General features: G+C 39.9%; 1 long non-coding RNA gene across 1 annotated transcript; it reads left to right on the top strand.

Annotated features, from left to right (window-relative positions):
* The first annotated feature begins 8,020 nt into the window (after positions 1–8,020).
* Positions 8,021–8,744, top strand: LOC116058969. The gene is made up of 2 exons (XR_004107166.1): positions 8,021–8,248; positions 8,589–8,744. It is a non-coding gene; the product is annotated as an uncharacterized LOC116058969 (long non-coding RNA).
* Positions 8,745–18,946: the final 10,202 nt, after the last annotated feature.

The raw sequence follows: 18,946 nt of genomic DNA on the forward strand, positions 1-18,946 counted from the left end.
CTAGAGGAACCCGCCAGGGCTGCCCTTTATACCCATTATTGTTCAATAACGTATTGGAGCCTCTGGCTATTTCTATAAGAAGGAATGGAAATATTAAGGGGGTGGATGGAGGCAGGAAAGAGCATAAATTGCTATTGTACGCGGACGACATTTTGATGCTGGTAAAAGACCCATTGAATTTGATACCCCACTTAACGGACACAATAAAATCATATTCTAAATTATCAGGATACAAGATTAATTGGACAAAGTCAGAGGGTATGCCTATTTCGGGATTATGTAATTCAACTTCAGTGTCACAATTTGGGTTTAAATGGGTTCCAAAAGGGATGAAATATTTGGGAATAAAACTAAGCCAGGATATTGAGGACATACCGGCATTAAACTTTGAACCAGTACTACAAAAAATAAAAACAAATTTAGATAAATGGGGTAAAATCAGGCTTACATTATGGGGAAAGGTTAATGTTATAAAAATGGTGATATCACCACAATTCAATTACATACTTATGATGGTACCAGTTACTACTTCTCAGATTTTTAAACGATATGACACAATAATTAAAGACTTCTTGTGGGAGGGGAAAAGCCCCAGAATTAAGCTTAGCAAAATGTGCTCACCTAGAGATAAAGGAGGACTGGGACTGCCAGACCCAAGATTGTATCATATCTCCTTCGAAATGGCCAAAATAGCCAAGCACTGGACTAAAGATAATAAATTAGATTGGGTTGCTATTGAAAATAAGTTGGCATTTCCATTTTCGCCTTTAGATAGACTCTCCCAGTCTTCACCTGACTTATTCAATCCTATCATGTCACACTCTAAAGAAATTTGGACTAAAATACATAAAATGTTTAAACTGTCACACCATAAGCAATTCTACTCCTCTCTATGGCATAACTCTATGATTAAAATTGGGAAGACATCAGTGTTTTGGAAGAAATGGCATAATAATGGTATATGTAACATTGCTGATCTTTTTGAAGAGGACTTGTTTTTGTCATACTCGGACTTATCCAGAAAATACAAGCTCAAGGGGAAAGAACATTTTTGGAAGTACCTACAAATCAGGAGCTGTATTACCACCAAGATTCAGCTTACAGTTGGAAACCACATCATGGACTACTTCACACTACCCGAGGAGTGCCATCGAGCTTCCATATTCTATAAAACAACCAACCAACTGCTCAGCAACGACTGTAATAACCTAAAAGTAATATGGGAGAAAGACCTAGGATGTATAATGGAGGATGGGGACTGGTTGAAAATAGTATCTGACAATGGAAAATACATAAGGGAAGTAAAAGGGAAATTCACCCAATATAAAATAATACACAGATATTATTGAACACCTTTAAGATTATACAGAATGGGAGTAATGAATAACAATTTGTGTTGGAAATGTCATAAAGAAGTAGGCACTCTGTTACATTGTATTTGGGAATGCCCAACTATCCAGCCCTTCTGGAGAATCATTTTGGAATATTTATTTATCTATTAGGTGACAGAAGTCAATTACACAACATATCAAGTAAAGAGTTCTCTGTAATCATGGTTGGCATTACAGTGGCTGCCAGGACGATACTTAAACACTGGAAAATACCTAAAACCCCAGCATTAAAAGAATGGGCCAACATCATGATAAAAACAGCTTCATATGAGCAGATGCTAAACATGATAAACACTGTAAAAAAAGATAAAGCACCAGAATGGGATAGTTTCTGGACATACATCACACTGACTGATAAGCCTGTATTATGAACAACTCTGCTAATTATTCCAATATTGGTGTGTCCCTAAAGCTGCTGCTGTTATAGTCTTTCTGTTGAAACTGATTTCATGTATATATGTGCATATGTTTGTGTGTGTATGTATATATGCATATTTGTATATATATGTGTTTGTGTGTATGTATGTATTGATGTGTGTATATATATGCATATTATTTTTTATTATTACGTTTTGGTTTGTTTGTTCTGTCCATGGTTAAGACTCCGTTTGTATTGTAACAGGAAATGTCTCTGTATTTGATACGCTGAACTGTCATGCACCAAAGAAAAAGCAATAAAAAACTTGAATTACAAAAAAAAGAAACCAATTAGACACCAGCTTCAGGTCACATGCTGGCCGAAAGTTTAAGGACTGACAAAACCCGCTTTCTGACCGGAGGGATTTTTGCAGTTTTTAGAACATAAAATTCCTAGAACCCTTTTTTTCTCGTGTTCCGACTGGACCAATTTGGGGATTTTTAAGTCCCTCTGGTCGCAGTTCCTGTAACTCTTTCAGCTCCTACTTCAGGGCAGGGTCTTTTCTCTTTTCCCTTTTCAGCATATGAACGAGGGTCAGGTTTCCGGTACAGACAGACCAACAATGGGACAATTTTAACAATTTCCGCCATCTTATTCATCACTAATTTCACTTCTGACCAGTTTTTTAACTGTTTAGATTTCGAATATATATGGGCAGTCTTGCGAAAATTGATGCCAAATTGACAATTTGCTTCAAAGTTTTCGGAGTTGAGAAGCTCCATAAAGTGAGGCGACAGCCAGCAGGCGCCTGCACCGACCGCTAGCTCGTTGCTCGGCCAGTCATGCTCAGAGACCCCGAGGTAAACCGTCAACACATGTCCATCATAAGATTAACGGTAACCTGTGGTTAAGTGTCTTTTCGGAGTTAAACTCCACAAGCGTGTCCTGCGGCACACACACACACACACACACACACACACACACGCACACGCACACACGTCGACAGCGCAGCAGGCAGAGGCGGGGGAGAGAGAGATACGTTTCTCTTCACTATATACATTAGATTTAGTATTTAGTTCATACTTTTTTTGGTGTATTTGTTTTCTGATCTTAACACTATAAAGACCGTTGCCGTGCTTGCATCACTCCCTTACCCCTCCTACCAGTCCCTATGGCCACTTGGCCAGTGCGAATGCAACTGGAAAAAACGGTTTTGGGGAAGAGTAGTTAGTAGATCTGTTTAGAAGTGGACTTTTCCTATAACTACGTTCCTGTAACTACTTGGTCGGAAAGCGGCTTTAGACACCCATTTGGCCGGTGTCCCTGCCCATGAAACCGCAGTAAACATATTGAAACATAGAAAATAGTTAACCGATTAAAGCCGTTTTTTTTATTAAATGCTGAGGCTCTACCGTGATTTGTATAGTCACAGCGTGTACAAATAACGTCACATGAGACACAGCCATCTTCTAACCGTATACAAACTGGGAACTATATTCTCAGAAAGACGAAGCAGCTGCTACTTCTGATACTTGGGCGGAGTGATTTGCTGGGCTTCTCAGATGCTGCAAGCAAATCACTCCGCCCAAGTAGCAGTTTGTATACGGTTAGATCACAACATGTAAATGGGAAAATGTTGGCGTTATTTTGTCACTTATTGGGAGCAGTAGGCTAGTTGGAACCGGTTACCTCCAGGATCTGTGCTAACAAGGCTAGCGGTGGGGGCGTCAGACAGAGTTACAACACACACGGAGATGAGAAGGGTACGTATGGACTTATCTAACTCTGGGGGATACGGTGAATAAGCTAAAGTCCCAATAAGTCGGCGTGTTCCTTTAAGTCCAAAAGTTGAGGTACTTGTACTTTATTTGAGTCTTTTCTTTTCATGCCACTTTCTACTTCTACTCCACTACTTTTCAGAGAGAAATATTGTACTTTTTACTCCACTACATTCATCTGACAGCTTTAGTTACTACTTACTTTACACATTAAGATTTCTGCACACAGAACACATGTAGTTTATAAAATCTGATGTTTTATTATAAATGAAACAAGCCTACAGTATAACAGCCACAAGTCCAGCTGAAATGATTAGACCATTAAACACACAACTGTTTGGATACTTTACACTTTACAATGGGAGGATTTTTCGTCATTGAGTACTTTTACTTTTAGTACATTTTCCTGAGGATACTTACATACTTTTATTACATATTCCCTGTGTCTCCTTTTTTGTTATAAACTGTTTAAATGGCTTCCAGATTTCTCATACACCACCAATTTGTTTTTTAATATATATGTTAATCTCTCCATGGACATATAGCGCCACTGTTGACGGTATTTATTCTTTACCTCCTCCTTCCTTTCTTTGATTTATATCAGAGGGTCTCACCAGGTTTGTTCTGACGTCTTAAAAAGGATTTCTGTGCTCGACCTTTCTTGCTTTATGTTCAAAGGTAATTATAGCTGCGTGAGCTTTGTCGAAAAATAATACTGAACTGAATGACTTCTACAACCTCAACCTTGCATCATATTTACCATTCATCCCAGGCGATGTTTAAAAAAAGGAGTTATTCATTTATTTAACCTTTATTTCGCATTGCCAGACCTTCCTCCACAGCGCTGCGCAGGATGGTCGCTGAAAGGACCTCTAAAGTGACTAAATAAAACTAAATACTTTAGTACAATCCTAGTAATTTGACATTTTAATCAAATTACTTCATAACCCCTTAATTGTTTAAGATTGTAAAGTTTTTTTGAAACTCAACAGAGACGTTCACATTTACAACTCATCATTAAGTTCATTCCATAATTTAACCCCCAAAACTGAAACATTACATTAGTCCTCACTCTACCAGTTTCAAAGATAGAGAACCCTCTTAAATTATAATTACCTTCTTATGGGAGCAACTTTCTGACGTTTTTGATCCCTTTTTGACCTTTGGAATGCGCCATTATAATGAGATGAAGGTTACAGACCAATTCTAGCACTTGGTCAGATATTTGTGTGACAGGATATGTCACAAAACTGACACCATGACACCACTATGACAGTGTAGCCTAATGAATACATTTTTAGACCTCAGTAAAGTGGTACCATTTTGATGTGTCATTAAGATATCTGGTTATTGTCAAGTTGTCATAACAATAACATCCCAAACAAATTTAATGTCAACTTGTCATGTCAAAGACAACTTCTGGTAATGTCACTTTGATTAATGTCAAGTTGTCATAATCAAGACAACCCAAAGAATGTCAACTTGGCATGAGCCAAACCTAATGACACTTAATGACAGAAGTCATAAACATTTATGACATGTTTATAATGTTTGACAACTTCATGACAAGTGTCATGTCATAGTTATGACAGTGTCATGTCATCCTTAAGTAGGTACCTTCAAGTAAAGTGTTACCGAAAGGAGTTGGTTAACCAACCAACCCCTTTCGGCAGCTGCTACTCTGATCTCATGATAGGCAAACAATATGGGCCAAAATTACATTATTCATTTCAATGGCCAAAAAAAGTATTTTGCGTTCATATGGCGCTGTGTGCTAATGTTAATCAAACATTATGTTGTGTTTTTCAGATAATTCGTGGATTGATGCATCTCATTGCCTAGACATACAATGTGGTGGACACCATCTACTTGATGGATCATTATACAGCAGGTGTGATTTTGTTTGGTGACAGAACTACAATATACCGCCAAAGTTTACCTAAGGTAATATGTTCAGTGTCTGTTTGTGCATTTGATGGTATGTTGTGTGATGGGGATTTACTATAGTGCATGACATAGCTGTGATGAGAATCTTCAAGTCCTCTTCATAAGGAAGCACTATGCATCTGAAAGCTTACTTGTCCGTGCCAACATTTTTATCAAAAGATTATGATACCGTACTTGTCATAGGTAAACAACTAACTAACATGTTAATCAAATCATCATCAAACATTGTTTTGTTCATGCTGTAGGTAAACTTTGAAAACTATGACGCAATTCTGTCACTTGTTAATGTGAATAATAATCATTGGAACATGCTGGTTTGTTGCTTTCTTAATTTTCATTCATTTAGATGTTTGTTTTCACATAGTGAAATAAAGTATTAATTATAGTATACCCTCTCTTCTTTCACAGTACATTCATGCAAAGTCTGGCACAGTGTTTCAATTGAGTTTGAGGACTCCACACGTGCTGCTCAGAGACTACAGTAAATATTCAAGCTAGGATTCTAAAAATTTTAAGTCAATCATGTTTACTTTTATTAAACAATGGCAGCTGTTTGTAGGAAGTCAGACTGTGGTATTTTTGAAGATCTGTCCATATGCTATAATTGAATAAAACTTTGCTAAAATGTATCTGTGAATGAACAACGTTTTGGTAGCACCTAAAGAAAAGTATCACATTTCTTCAGAGAATACTTGAAGATGAGGAGAACATGTCATGGGAAAACTGACTGGGTGGATGTTCAGTGGAAAGGAGGAGTAATGCCACACCCAGTGCAAACGGATGGTTGCAGCTGTGGTGTTATTGTTGTCAAAGTAAGTTGATCTATGTAGTATAGAGGAAACATGATGTTTCTTTCATGTTTGCGGTGGTGGAAATAAGGTTCTATTTGGGTGTTTCTGCACACATACAAGATTTCTGTAAATACTCACTGCCAAGCATGTGTTGACAAATGGTTTAGTTATCTATTAAAAGAGAAAGACATTTTCAATAACTGCAGTGTTGTTAATTTAGATTGTGAGAGCAGTGATGGAAGCCTTCCCTCAGTTTCCCAAAATGAAGTTCGAAACCTCAAGGAAAGCCATAGAAGAAGTGAGGAGAGATATGGCTCTCCAAGTCCTTGAGGCATCAGGTATACAATATAGTATCTACAACATATTTGAATAACTTAAAGGCACTCCACATATATTCAGATTAAATATGTCATGCAAATACACTTTCTTTCAGTCTTTGATGAGGAAACATCCTCAATGTGTGGAGCTGACAAGCCCCCTGGACATGCACTTCCCGTTACAGACTGGGTGAGTTCTTGTGAGCAGCAGTTAAGTGCCTTGGCCCCCAAACTCTGGAACTCCCTTCTACAACATCTTCGTGACTGTCCTTCTCTTCCTTTCTTCAAAGACCTTGGGTTTGAGAAAGGCACTATATAAATGTAACTTATTATTCACCTGTTGTGAACCAAATTGCCCCGTGGGGACATTTCAATTAAATTGCCCTGGAGGGTCAGGTAACGCAAAAGCAACAAGTAACGTAAGGCATTACTCTGCGCTGGGAGTAACGTAAGTAAAGTAATTCATAAAAGTTTTGAGAAGTAACGAGCAATATGTAATAAAATACTTTTTTGAGTAACTTCCCCAATGCTGGTGACATACAGTTAAACTTAAGTTTTGTACCAACTGACAAATCATGTACATGAATAAATCATTAATTATTTTTTCAACAGATTCAACAGATCCAGTGTGATAAATGTGACCGGTGGTTCCATACCCTGTGCTTGGAAATGGACAACAAGAAGTTAAAGGAAGTCAAGAAAAGGCAATGGCTGTGTGTGATATGCCGATGACAAGGTTGAGGAAAAAACTATTTCCATTGGAAAGTAATGGATTTTCTTTCTTTTCAAATATAAGAAAGCAATGTGGGGGTGAGGTAGTTCGACAGGCTTGGGCTTGCCTTTGGCCTTTCATTTGGCTTGGTTTTGGTTTAGTTTGAACTGGTGGTGGCGTTAAAGTATTGAGTGTAGGGGCATAAAATAATAATAAAAAAACACAGTTCCTGTTTGGTGGCTTCGTCGCCATATTTTATAGCCTAACAGGGAAATAAACTTGGTATTGAACAATCTGACAAATAACTTTTGTATGGCCTCGTCTGAAGATCATCTTGAGTGTCAGGTTTTGTTTTTTATTACAGGAAGGTCTGAAGCAAAAATATAATTTGCAAAACTCCACTGGGTAAGTTAACATAACCAAATAGTCAATGAAAAACAGAGCAACAAAATGCTGAATGAAACAACAAACAAAAATCTGTTTTCTGCAATCTGGAAGAAGGGTGTTATTTAAAAATTGTAAATGAAATACAGGGTTCCTACTCAGTCTTGAAAAGTATGGAATTTGATTTTAGCATTTTACAGGTCTGGAAAAGTATGGAAAAAGGAAAATATGGTTTGGAAAAGGTTTGTGATCACTCAACGTTTCCCAGACCTCCAGTTAACATTTTTTTTACAATGCTTACCGACAGACAATAAGGCTACTTTCTTTGCAATGTGTTCTACTTCTGATTTGATGTAGTCAGTTGATTTCGGTATTGGTCTTAATGATGACCAGCTCGATACATTTCTAACTGGAATGCTTTAGATTAGGCCTACCTTATGTGTCCTTAACAGTTGGAGGTTTACATCTACAAAAAAAATGCGCTGATGTCCAATAGGTTAAAAATAATAGAGTATGGAAAAAGTATGGAATTTTGAAATGACAAATGTGTAGGAAACCTGGAAATAGTAGGTGCAAAAAAATACCATTAATTAATTAAATAACCCAAAATTACCCATATACCAGAAAGGTTCTGCATTGATCTGTGGTGTTTGAGTCCCATAACATGGAAGCTATTGGGCAAAACGCCGTTTTCCATAGGAAATTAATGGGATTCTTAAAAAAAATGTAAATAAAATAGTAGGCGCAAAATATGAATTTATAGTGAGGTGTGTCTTATTAGTACCACATAGCAGAACAGGTCTGCATTGGTCTGGGGTGTTTGGGTCTCCTAACTTGGACGCTATTGAGCAAAATCTGTTTTCCATAGTAAATGAATGGGATTCTTAAAAAAATGTAAATAAAATAGTAGGTGCAAAATATTAATTTATAGTGAGGTGTGTCTCATTAGTACCACATTGCAGAACAGGTCTGCATTGGTCTGGGGTGTTTGGGTCCCATAACTTGGACGCTATTGAGCAAAATCTGTTTTCCATAGGAAATGAATGGGATTCTTAAAAGAAATCATTAAAAAAAGGAGATGCTAAATATGAATGCATACACTATTGAGCAAAATCTGTTTTCCATAGGAAATGAATGGGATTCTTAAAAAAAAATCATTAAAAAAAGGAGATGCTAAATATGAATTTATAGTGAGGTGTGTCTCATTAGTACCACATTGCAGAACAGGTCTGCATTGGTCTGGGGTGTTTAGAACATCTGATATACAAGCTATCGGAAATCAATGAAGTTCAGAATGTAATTTATTGACGGTCCCTAGGTAAAAACCAAGCAGTTAGGAGCAAATGGGTGTCCTATTGTTTTCTGCCAAGACTGAGTGAAAGCACAGCAGGAACTGCTGATGAACCCAAAATGAATATCCGAATATCTGTCGAATATCCAACGTCAAACTAACTTCACCACGGTGTTTACACACTCAACATGGCCTGCAGAGCCTCCATTATTTACATTGCAAAGAAATGAAAATGGCGCTAAAAGAAAAAGAGTTAACGACTCGTTAAAACGTATATTTAACCGTAAAAACGGCACTAAACAGCTTACTTAATATCGTATAAGCTTTGAGGCACTAAATATTGAAGGGTCACAACACAATTTTCAAAGAAAACAATAAAATAGCGCAGCAGCATTTTACACGCAACCTACCTCGGTACAGTACAAGACGACGGAGGTAAGAGACAGAAGCTACGGCAACTTAGGAGGTACAATAGAGGCGCAGTGAACAACATCTCCGCCGGAAACAATAGCAATATGATAAATATTTACCTGAAAGCCACTGAAAGAAGACGGTTTCCCAGGCAAGTTCTGTGTATCCAGAAGGACTTTGGTGTATGTACAAATAGCACAACACAGAAGTCAGGACAGGACTTCAATCGGTCACCTGAAAGCAGAGGCACTGTCTTAAGATAGATAGAAGCTAATTCAACATGGATTTAAATGGGCAAAATAGTGTATCTGTGCGGGCGACAACAATTGAGCAAGCTCCTCCGCGTTTAGAATGCTTAAGATGTAAGTAGTAATATTTAGCATGAAAGGCCAGATCAGAGAAAGTAATATCACTATTGGGGTTGAAGGATTTATATGGAGTAGTAAATTCACCGCATCTGAGAAATGCGTAGAAAGCTAACAGGAAAACAGACTCCAGAAGTGTGTCTATGTAAGGGGAAAAACCCCTATCCTGAGTGTTGACACTAGTTTATGAAGAATGCCGAGAGTGATAGGCTGCCTGAGGAAAGGGGAAGAAGGGTGCGTTTTAGAGACGCCTTTCAACAGCAATTTTATAGCCTGATTAGAAAGGAGGCTTGGAAACGATGGTTCGTAACATTTTATGTGAAACTGAATACCTGCAATCAACCCACGAGTATACTGCACCTTGAAGTTGCGAGTATCGGTACAATAACAGATTAATGCACAAATGCACAAGAACTGGTCTGAGAGGTACACAAATGATTACACGAAATAAAGAAAATGTACGTCGGTGAAAAACCGCAGAGTCAGAAGAATGCACCAACTCAACATAAAAAAAGGAAACCCCATTCCAATGCTCCAGAAGGTGAGACCAAAAACGCAAATCGGAGCGGCACCCGTTATCTAGGGACACGCGATCGTGCAATTGGGAGACGGAGGATGCCGTGTCCAGCAACCAGGAATTAAACGAGCGCCCCTGCAGGATTACGCGCATGGCAAAATTGAGATGCCCGAGAAGGGAGAGCAACTCACGTTTAGAGATGGAGACGGTGGAAGAATGGGACGCAGCGATGCTGCGAACGCGCATCAATTTATCAAGCGGGAGAGACGCTTTCATGCTTACAGAATCTAAAGTAATGCAGAGAAACTCCAGACATGTGGCGGGGCCGATGGTTTTCGCGAAGAAAGTCGTCCAGCAAATGAAGCACCGAGGGCACCCTCACCCTGTTATGCAGGATCCAGCACAGGGCCTCGGAAACATGGTTGAAAATGCATGGGCTGCTGCGGCAGCCGAAGGTTAAACGCAGGAGCAGGAGGAGATCCGTACCTGGGTCCGATGCGGGATCAGACTCGAAATCTGACATAGCAATACAGCAGAGCACAGTACAAAATAGCAAGGAAACGAGCGCTATAAGGCCGTCCGACTGACAACACGACGCCTTCTGAAATGACAGCTGATAGCACAGGAGAGAAGCGCTTTTAAAGCAGCCATATTATGCTCATTTTCAGGTTCATATTGTATTTTAAGGTTGTACCAGAATAGGTTTACATGGTTTAATTTTCAAAAAACACCATATTTTTGTTGTACTGCAGTGCTCTCTCTCACTGCTGCAGATCCTCTTTTCAGCTGGTCTCTGTTTTAGCTACAGAGTGAGACCTCTTTTCTTCTTCTTCTTCTGTACTATCTTTGATTGCACTGCACATGCCCAGTAGCTCAGATGTAGATCATGTCAGCTAGCTAGCTCCATAGACAGTAAAAGAAAGGCTGTTTCTACAACTTCGGTCAGTTACAAGGCAGGATTAGCTGGGAGACTTCTAAATGAGGGCGCACGTGTAAGTAGTTCTTTTGTAGATTATGGTGAACTTGTGTGTGTTGTAGCAGTGCTTTGCTATTGAGAACGAGGTAGCATGCTAGCGTTAGCATGCTAGCGTTAGCATGCTAACGCTACGAGCTAATGGTTGCGGTTAGCCTGCTCGTTTCGGCTTGTGACGTCACAAGCCGTGCTGATTTTGAACAGCTCACCCAGAGACTGAAGGCAGGACACATTCAGAAACTGTATCTCACTCTAAACAGCATGGATGGATTTTTTTCAAAGTTTGTATGTGTGTGGAAGCACCAGAGACACAAAAGAACACCCCAAATCCCAGAAAAAGAGATTTTTTTATAATATGGGCACTTTAAAACAGTGTTATGACGCTGTGATTGGCCTATGGAATCTTTGGCCTTCCTGATTGGTTTATCAGAAGGAGAGCGCCTCAAGCGCTGATTCGCTTTAGGAGAGACTGATTATTTGTTAGGTCTTCCTGAAAGAATTTGCGCTGAGCTACATTTGTGTGGGTACTTTTGAGACTGTTTTTCCGCACTGTTGTTGTCACAAAACAATTTGTGTGTTAAGTGACAATCCCAGCACTCTCCAGTAGATGGCGGTAATGCAACACTTATGGATGCCAACCGCTGTTAAACTACATAGAAGTCCATGAAGAAGCCTTGTTAAATGTTTCATAGACGCTGGCAGAATCTCCTTGACGTTACTCCGGGTAAGTTGATATTATTAGGACTTTGTCGTCAAATAAATTACATTTACGTTTTCAGCATCATTGTTGCAGTGCATTTACAATTTGCTTTATGTTACGTTCACGTTCTTGTAGAGCGATGCTAACTTAGCTCGTTAAAGTCAGCCCTATAACATGGGCTGTATGGAATTGACAGTCTGAAATGTTATTAAGCGCTGCTTAAACTGTTAGTGGGCCCAGTTCTAAAGCTAGTGAATATATTTGGTATCATATGAAACTAGATGATCTAAGGAATCAATCAATGATGTTGCAAGTTAAACTATAAAGAATTTAAATTTAACATTTGCTCGACATATTGTAAATGTTTATTAGTACAGTAATTGTCACGCACCGGGTTAAATACAGTACATGCTGTTCCTTTATTCAAGACTAAATGTATGTGCAGTTGTACACCGTGATAAAACATGATAGCCTAGTTTAATCTAAAACTGAATCTGCCGTGTTTTACAGATCTGACTGACCACTGATGAGGTGTACTTGGACCCCACCAGACTCTCCTCACAGTATGAGAAACCATCAGGGGGAAGTTATTAATCGACAGGTGTCACTTCTCAACTGCTCAGTAACTAAAGTATCAACAGCTAGTGTGATGACTGTACTGTGTCCATAGACATTGATCAGGCAGTGTGAAAGGGACTCTTGTTTCACAAAGTAACTTAGAGATTTTCACTTGAAGTTTTTATTCGTCTGTTATTGTCATATCTATGCTGTGAAATGTTTTTCAAGCTGCAGATCTGATTTAATACCCTTTCAAAATACTTTTGTTTTATTCATATTGTCATCTGTCAAACAATAAAGTTGAACTTTTAAACAAATTTCCAACAACCAACAAGAGTCCAGGCCTGAGGACATCTAGAGGCCAATGTTGACTTTTGGTCATAGCGCCCCCGCTGGCAACAGGAAATAAGCCTTATATGACAAACATCATCTGATTTACATGAAACTTATAATGTGTGGTCTACATATGATACTGATACTTTAACCACGCCCACTCACACAGGCCACACCCCCTTTCATAACATTTGAACCACTTAAGGTAGAGTCTTGTGTTGAACTCAGCAGAGAGTTCCTTCTTTATTGCTTATGGTTTGGCCCGCCCCCTATGCTTAAGCCACGCCCCCTTTATAACTGGTGAACCATTTAAGGTAAAGTCTTGTGTGAGGTATCATTGAACTCAGCAGAGAGTTTGTTTTTGATTGGTGACGGTTTAGCCCGCCCCCTATGCTTAAGCCACACACCCTTTCATAACATTTTAACCGTTTAAGGTAGAGTCTTGTGTGAGGTGTCATTGAACTCAGCAGAGACTTCCTTTTTCATTGGTCATGGTTTGGCCCGCACCCTATGTTTAGGCAAGGCAGCTTTATTTGTATAGCACATTTCAGCAACAGGGCAATTCAAAGTGCTTTACATGAAAACAGATTAAAAAAGTTAAAACAGATAAAATACAAGAATAAAAGTTACAGTGCAGTATAAGAAATGAAACATTGAAGAGCAATTAAAACAGTTAAATATATAAAAGCAGATAAAATAGGAATTTCTCTTTATATGCTTATATAGATTGTCATACAGTGTCAACAATGCAACTTCAGTATAAGAAATGAAGTTATTTAAAGAAAGGCAACATCAAATAGATAGGTCTTCAGCCTTGATTTAAAAGAACTGAGAGTTGCAGCAGACCTGCAGTTTTCTGGGAGTTTGTTCCAGATATGTGGAGCATAAAAACTAAATGCTGCTTCCCCCTGTTTAGTTCTGACTCTGGGGACAACAAGCAGACCTGTCCCAGACGACCTGAGAGGTCTGGGTGGTTCATAGTGTACTAGCAGATCAGAAATGTATTTTGGCCCTAAACCGTTTAGTGATTTATAAACCAGCAAAAGTATTTTGAAATCAATTCTTTGAGGCACTGGAAGCTAGTGTAGAGACTTCAGTACTGGAGTGATGTGATCCACTTTCTTGGTCTTAGTGAGGACTCGAGCAGCAGCGTTCTGAATCAGCTGCAGCTGTCTGATTGATTGTTTAGGGAGACCTGTAAAGACTCCGTTACAGTAGTCTAGTCTACTGAAGATAAAAGCATGGACACGTTTTTCCAAGTCTTGCTGAGACATAAGTCCTTTAACCCTTGATATATTTTTAAGGTGGTAATAGGCTGACTTTGTAATTGTCTTAATGTGGCTGTTAAAATTCAGGTCGGAGTCCATGACTACACCAAGATTTTTCTGGCACATCCAGTCGTTAATTTGTTCAATGCACTTAGTCAGTTGTTGTATTGGGCTATAGTCCCCTGGCGATAAGGTTATATAAATTTGTGTGTCATCCGCATAACTATGGTAACTTATTTTGTTGTTCTACATAATTTGAGCCAGTGGAAGCATGTAGATGTTAAACAGGAGAGGCCCCAGAACTGAGCCTTGGGGAACTCCGCACGTCATATTTGTATGCTCAGATGTATAATTATACTATAGACACAAAGTAGTCCCTATTCTTTAAATAAGACTCAAACCACTTTAGTACTGAGCCAGAAATGCCAACCCAGTTTTCCACTCGGTCTAGTAATATGTCATGGTCGACCGTATCAAATGCAGCACTGAGATCAAGTAATACCAAGACTGAAATTTTGCCACTATCTGTGTTTAAGTGGATGTCATTAAAGACTTTAACAAGAGCTGTCTCAGTGCAGTGGTGTGGTCGAAAACCGGACTGGAATGCATCAAAACTGTTGTTTAGTGACAAGAAAAGGTTCAGTTGTTGAGAAACCGTTTTTTCAATGATTTTACTTAAAAATGGAAGGTTTGATATCGGCCTATAGTTGCTCATTAGTGACGTGTCTAGATTGTTCTTTTTGGCTTAATGACTGCAGTTTTCAGGGCCTGTGGGAAGATACCTGAGAGAAGAGACGTGTTTACAATCTGTAGAAGATCTGTAGCCAAACAATTTGCAACATTTTTGAAAAGGCCCGTTGGTAGAATATCAAGGCAGCAGGAGGAGGTTTTCAGATGTTGTATAATGTCCTCCAGGTTTTTACGGTTAATCATATGAAATTGGGTCATATTGGAATCTGTTTTGCCTGGACACTGTGACAACACATACCCTGTACTCGATATGGAAGCACTGACTGTTTGTTTAATTTTCTGAATTTTGTCATTGAAGAAGGTGGCAAAATCATTGCAGGCCTTTGTGGATAAAAGTTCAGATGCTACTGGTACTGGAGGGTTTGTTAACCTATCAACAGTAGCAAACAAAGCACGTGAATTATTATTGTTTTTGGCAATAATGTCCAAGAAGAAGGACCGCCTTGCATTCCTCAGTTCCAAATTATAAGTGCGAAGTCTCTCTTTATAGGTGTTGTAGTGACCTGGTGATTAGTTTTTCGCCACCTGCGTTCTGCTTTTCGACACTCTCTTTTTTCTGTTCTTACCAGTATGGCATTTCTCCATGGAGATCTTTTCTTATCAGAGACAGTTTTTACCTTAATGGGAGCAATGGCATCAATAACATTTGTAATTTTACAATTGAAATTGTCTACAAGCTCAGTGATTGAGACCCCTGAGAGGGTGGGTGTGGACGAGAAAAGCTGAATGAATGTTTCACTGGTGTTGTCAGTGATATACCGTTTTCTTATTAACTTTGTTTGGACACTTTTTTGCACAGAGATAGTGCCATTAAAGAAAACACAGGAATTATCAGAGAGAGCAGCATCAGTCACCACAACCTTGGAAATGTTCAAACCCTTCGAGATAATCAAGTCCAGAGTGTGCCCCTTGTTGTGTGTGGGCTCCGTCACATGCTGAGTCAGTCCATAGTTCTCAAAAATACAACACAGTTCTTTTGTCCCTCTATCCTGGGGGTTGTCAACATGAATGTTGAAATCACCAGCAATAACTACACAGTCAAAGTTAATACAGATTAAAGACAGCAGTCCACTAAAGTCGTCAAAGAAGGATGCACAGTATTTAGGTGGCCTGTAGATAATTAGAAATATAGGTCGAGAGGGGGACCTTAGCTGAAGAGCCACATATTCAAAAGAAGCAAAGTTTCCATAAGCTATTTGAGTACATTGGAACGAGTCGTTAAACAAAATGGCGACTCCACCTCCTTTCTTATTCACTCTATTCGCACTCATAAAACTGAAGTTAAGGGGAGCTGACTCAATGAGATGGTCTAACCAGGTTTCAGTTAAAAACATAAAATCAAGATTGTGTTTAATAATAAAATCATTGATTAAAAATGATTTACCCGCCAAAGACCTGACGTTTAGTAAGGCTAATGTTAGTGTGTTAAAATAATTATCTGTCTCGTTTTTTGGGACAGGCTGTGGCTGACGAGGAATGGATGCTAAATTTGCTAAGTTGGCAGTTAAGTGCTTCTTTTTCTTACTTAGCGGATTCACCATTCTTTTTCTATTACCTATCACAATATAGATTGACGAAGAATTGAATACACAGGGCCCAGGCTTGTCCTGGAAAGAGTCATGAGTGCCACTAGGCATGCAGCCTGGGCCCAGCACATATCAGTTAAAGCTTGTTTCATTCTGTACACAAGCATACTTATCAGTCTGTTGAGAAGGAGTTAGCTGCCGTCCTTGAGGGGGCAGAGGTGCCTGGCGTTTTACTTTCAGTGGTTGAGTCCAAACAGGGTCAGTTTGATGCTGGGGGCGAGTGATGGGAGAAGGTAATGGGGTAAACTTGGTTCCAGCATCTACCAGCTGCTCCATCCGGTCAGTGAACCCCAACATGTGGCAGGGGGAAACAGGGGAAAGGGTGAGTGGGGAGAGCGATGGATCCTCAAAGGCGTCAGTGTTGGACGGGTGAAGGGGGTTGAGATTTCTCGTCTCTGCTCTGAGGTCCTCCATGGTCAAATCTTTGCTCAGGTGGGGGCTGTGGTGGATCACTGCCGCACTTTGTTGTGTCTTCCTCTTGTTTTGTTTGTGTTGATTTATCTTGTCCTGTGTCCTTGGCTGAGGGAGCAGATGTGTGGTGCAGAAAGTAAAGTAGGCTAGAGGTGAACAGCTTTACTCCTGGCTTGTTAAGGAAAAGTCCATCTGCTTTAAAAAGATGTCTGCGGTCCCAAAACATGTTCAAATTGTCAATGAACCGCAGAGAGTGGACGGTACATGCAGTTGAAAGCCATTTGTTCAGTGCCAACAGTCTGCTGAATCTCTCAGCTCCTATTCTGACTGGCGGTATAGGGCCACTGATAAACACCTTTGCGTTTAGGGAGCTAACTGTGTTCAGCAGAATCATAAAGTCACGATTCAGCACTTCAGACTGTTGCTTTACAACATCATGTGACCCTATATGCAGTATAATGTTTTTCACAGTTGCGTGTGCTGCCATGATATCTGGGATTCTTTGGGCTAAGTCAGACACCATGTCTTTGGGAAAACAGAGAATTTTGGTGTTTTTACTGCTTTTTATGTTTTTTACAGCAGAGTCACCCACAATCAGAGGTTGGTGCCCAGTCATTAGCTTTCCCTGTAGCTTTTTACTTTTTGAATTGCTCTCAGTCCTTACCCTGCTGTGTGACGATGAGACGCAATCCAGGTCATGTCCAGGATCCTGCAGCAGAGGAGCAAATCTGTTATCCAGTTGCACACTCAGTTGTTGGGGAGGCATTTTGTTGCTAATTCTCCCTTTTGCAGCTGTCCACGGCTGTGTCCTACTGAGTACAGGGGTAGAAGAGGCGCTCTGCCTGGATGGTAATGCAGGCCAGCCATTCATATCACAAATCTCAGGGTGCTGTGCCCTGCCCGTTAGTCGTCCTTCCCAGGAAAAGGATTTACTCTTAGGCTTTGCACCAAAAGAGTTCCAGGGAGGACTACCACTTGTTGATTTGTTACTTATTCCACAGCCCTCCTGTTTGTCCGTAGTCTTGCTGGTGCTAGTTAGCCGTGTGTTGGCATGCTTCTGTCCATTGTTTTGGGTCAATGGTAAAGTGGTGTCATTCCCACATGATCCGTTCACTTCCAGGTTTACTTCTAACCGTTGAATTTTGGTTTCCAGAATAACAATCTTCTGAAGGAGTTTGTAGTAGTCCTCCATGGAGAAGGGAGGCATCTTGCTGCTAATTAGCTTTAGCTACAATCACTTTAGGACAGGCTTGAGCTATTGGTAGGCCACGCTCACGCAGAAAAATGTTGAAATATGGCAATAGCCTACTATGTCTACAAAAAATGTATAGTCCAGTGATTTATAAGTATCCAAGAGCCGCTGCTCATAGTTTCTCTCAGAGGAAAAGTAAGATTATCAGCAGAAATATGCTAGCAGAGGCAGGAGCAAGCAGCAAAGCGTCTGCACTGTAAGAAGCAGGAAGCAAAGCTTAAGCAACGCACCTTTCATAACTGGTACCCGTTTAAGGTAGAGTCTTATGTGAGGTATCAATGAACTCAGCAGAGACTTCCTTTTTAATTGGTAAAGGTTTGCCCCAACCCCTATGCGTTTGGCCACGCCCCCTGTCACAGCTAATGAACTGTATGATGTAGAGTCTTGTGTGAGGTATCATTGAACTCAGCAGGGAGTTCCCTTTTCATTGGTGACGATGTGCGGTGTCTGAGTGCTGCGCAAATGCACGGTCGCAAGGAGCGGTGACCGCCGGTAACCCCGACGCGCGCAGAGGAGCGAGGGCCTGTCCATCACTGCTTGCAGTTTTAATTTTCATTTGTGTTTTATTAATGGTTTCTAAAAACTACAGTGTCCAGCTGTTTTAGGAAATCACTGAGCCTTTGTTTAAACAAACCAATTTAAAGTGTTTTTCAGGATTTGCGTCACTAATTGGAACAAATGGGTTTAGGACTGAGAACCACAGACTGTTGTCTGTGGTTCTCAGTCCTAAACCCAGGGGGTTGAGGGGGGGTCGGAAAGTTTTGAGAGATGGAATAACGCTGTGCTTGGTATTTTTATTTTTGGGGAAATATAGAATATCAGCCTCATCATTTATAGTGGAAACTTGCCTTTT

Source organism: Sander lucioperca, chromosome 12 (genome assembly GCF_008315115.2).
Source record: "Sander lucioperca isolate FBNREF2018 chromosome 12, SLUC_FBN_1.2, whole genome shotgun sequence".
Taxonomy (NCBI): Eukaryota; Metazoa; Chordata; class Actinopteri; order Perciformes; family Percidae; genus Sander; species Sander lucioperca.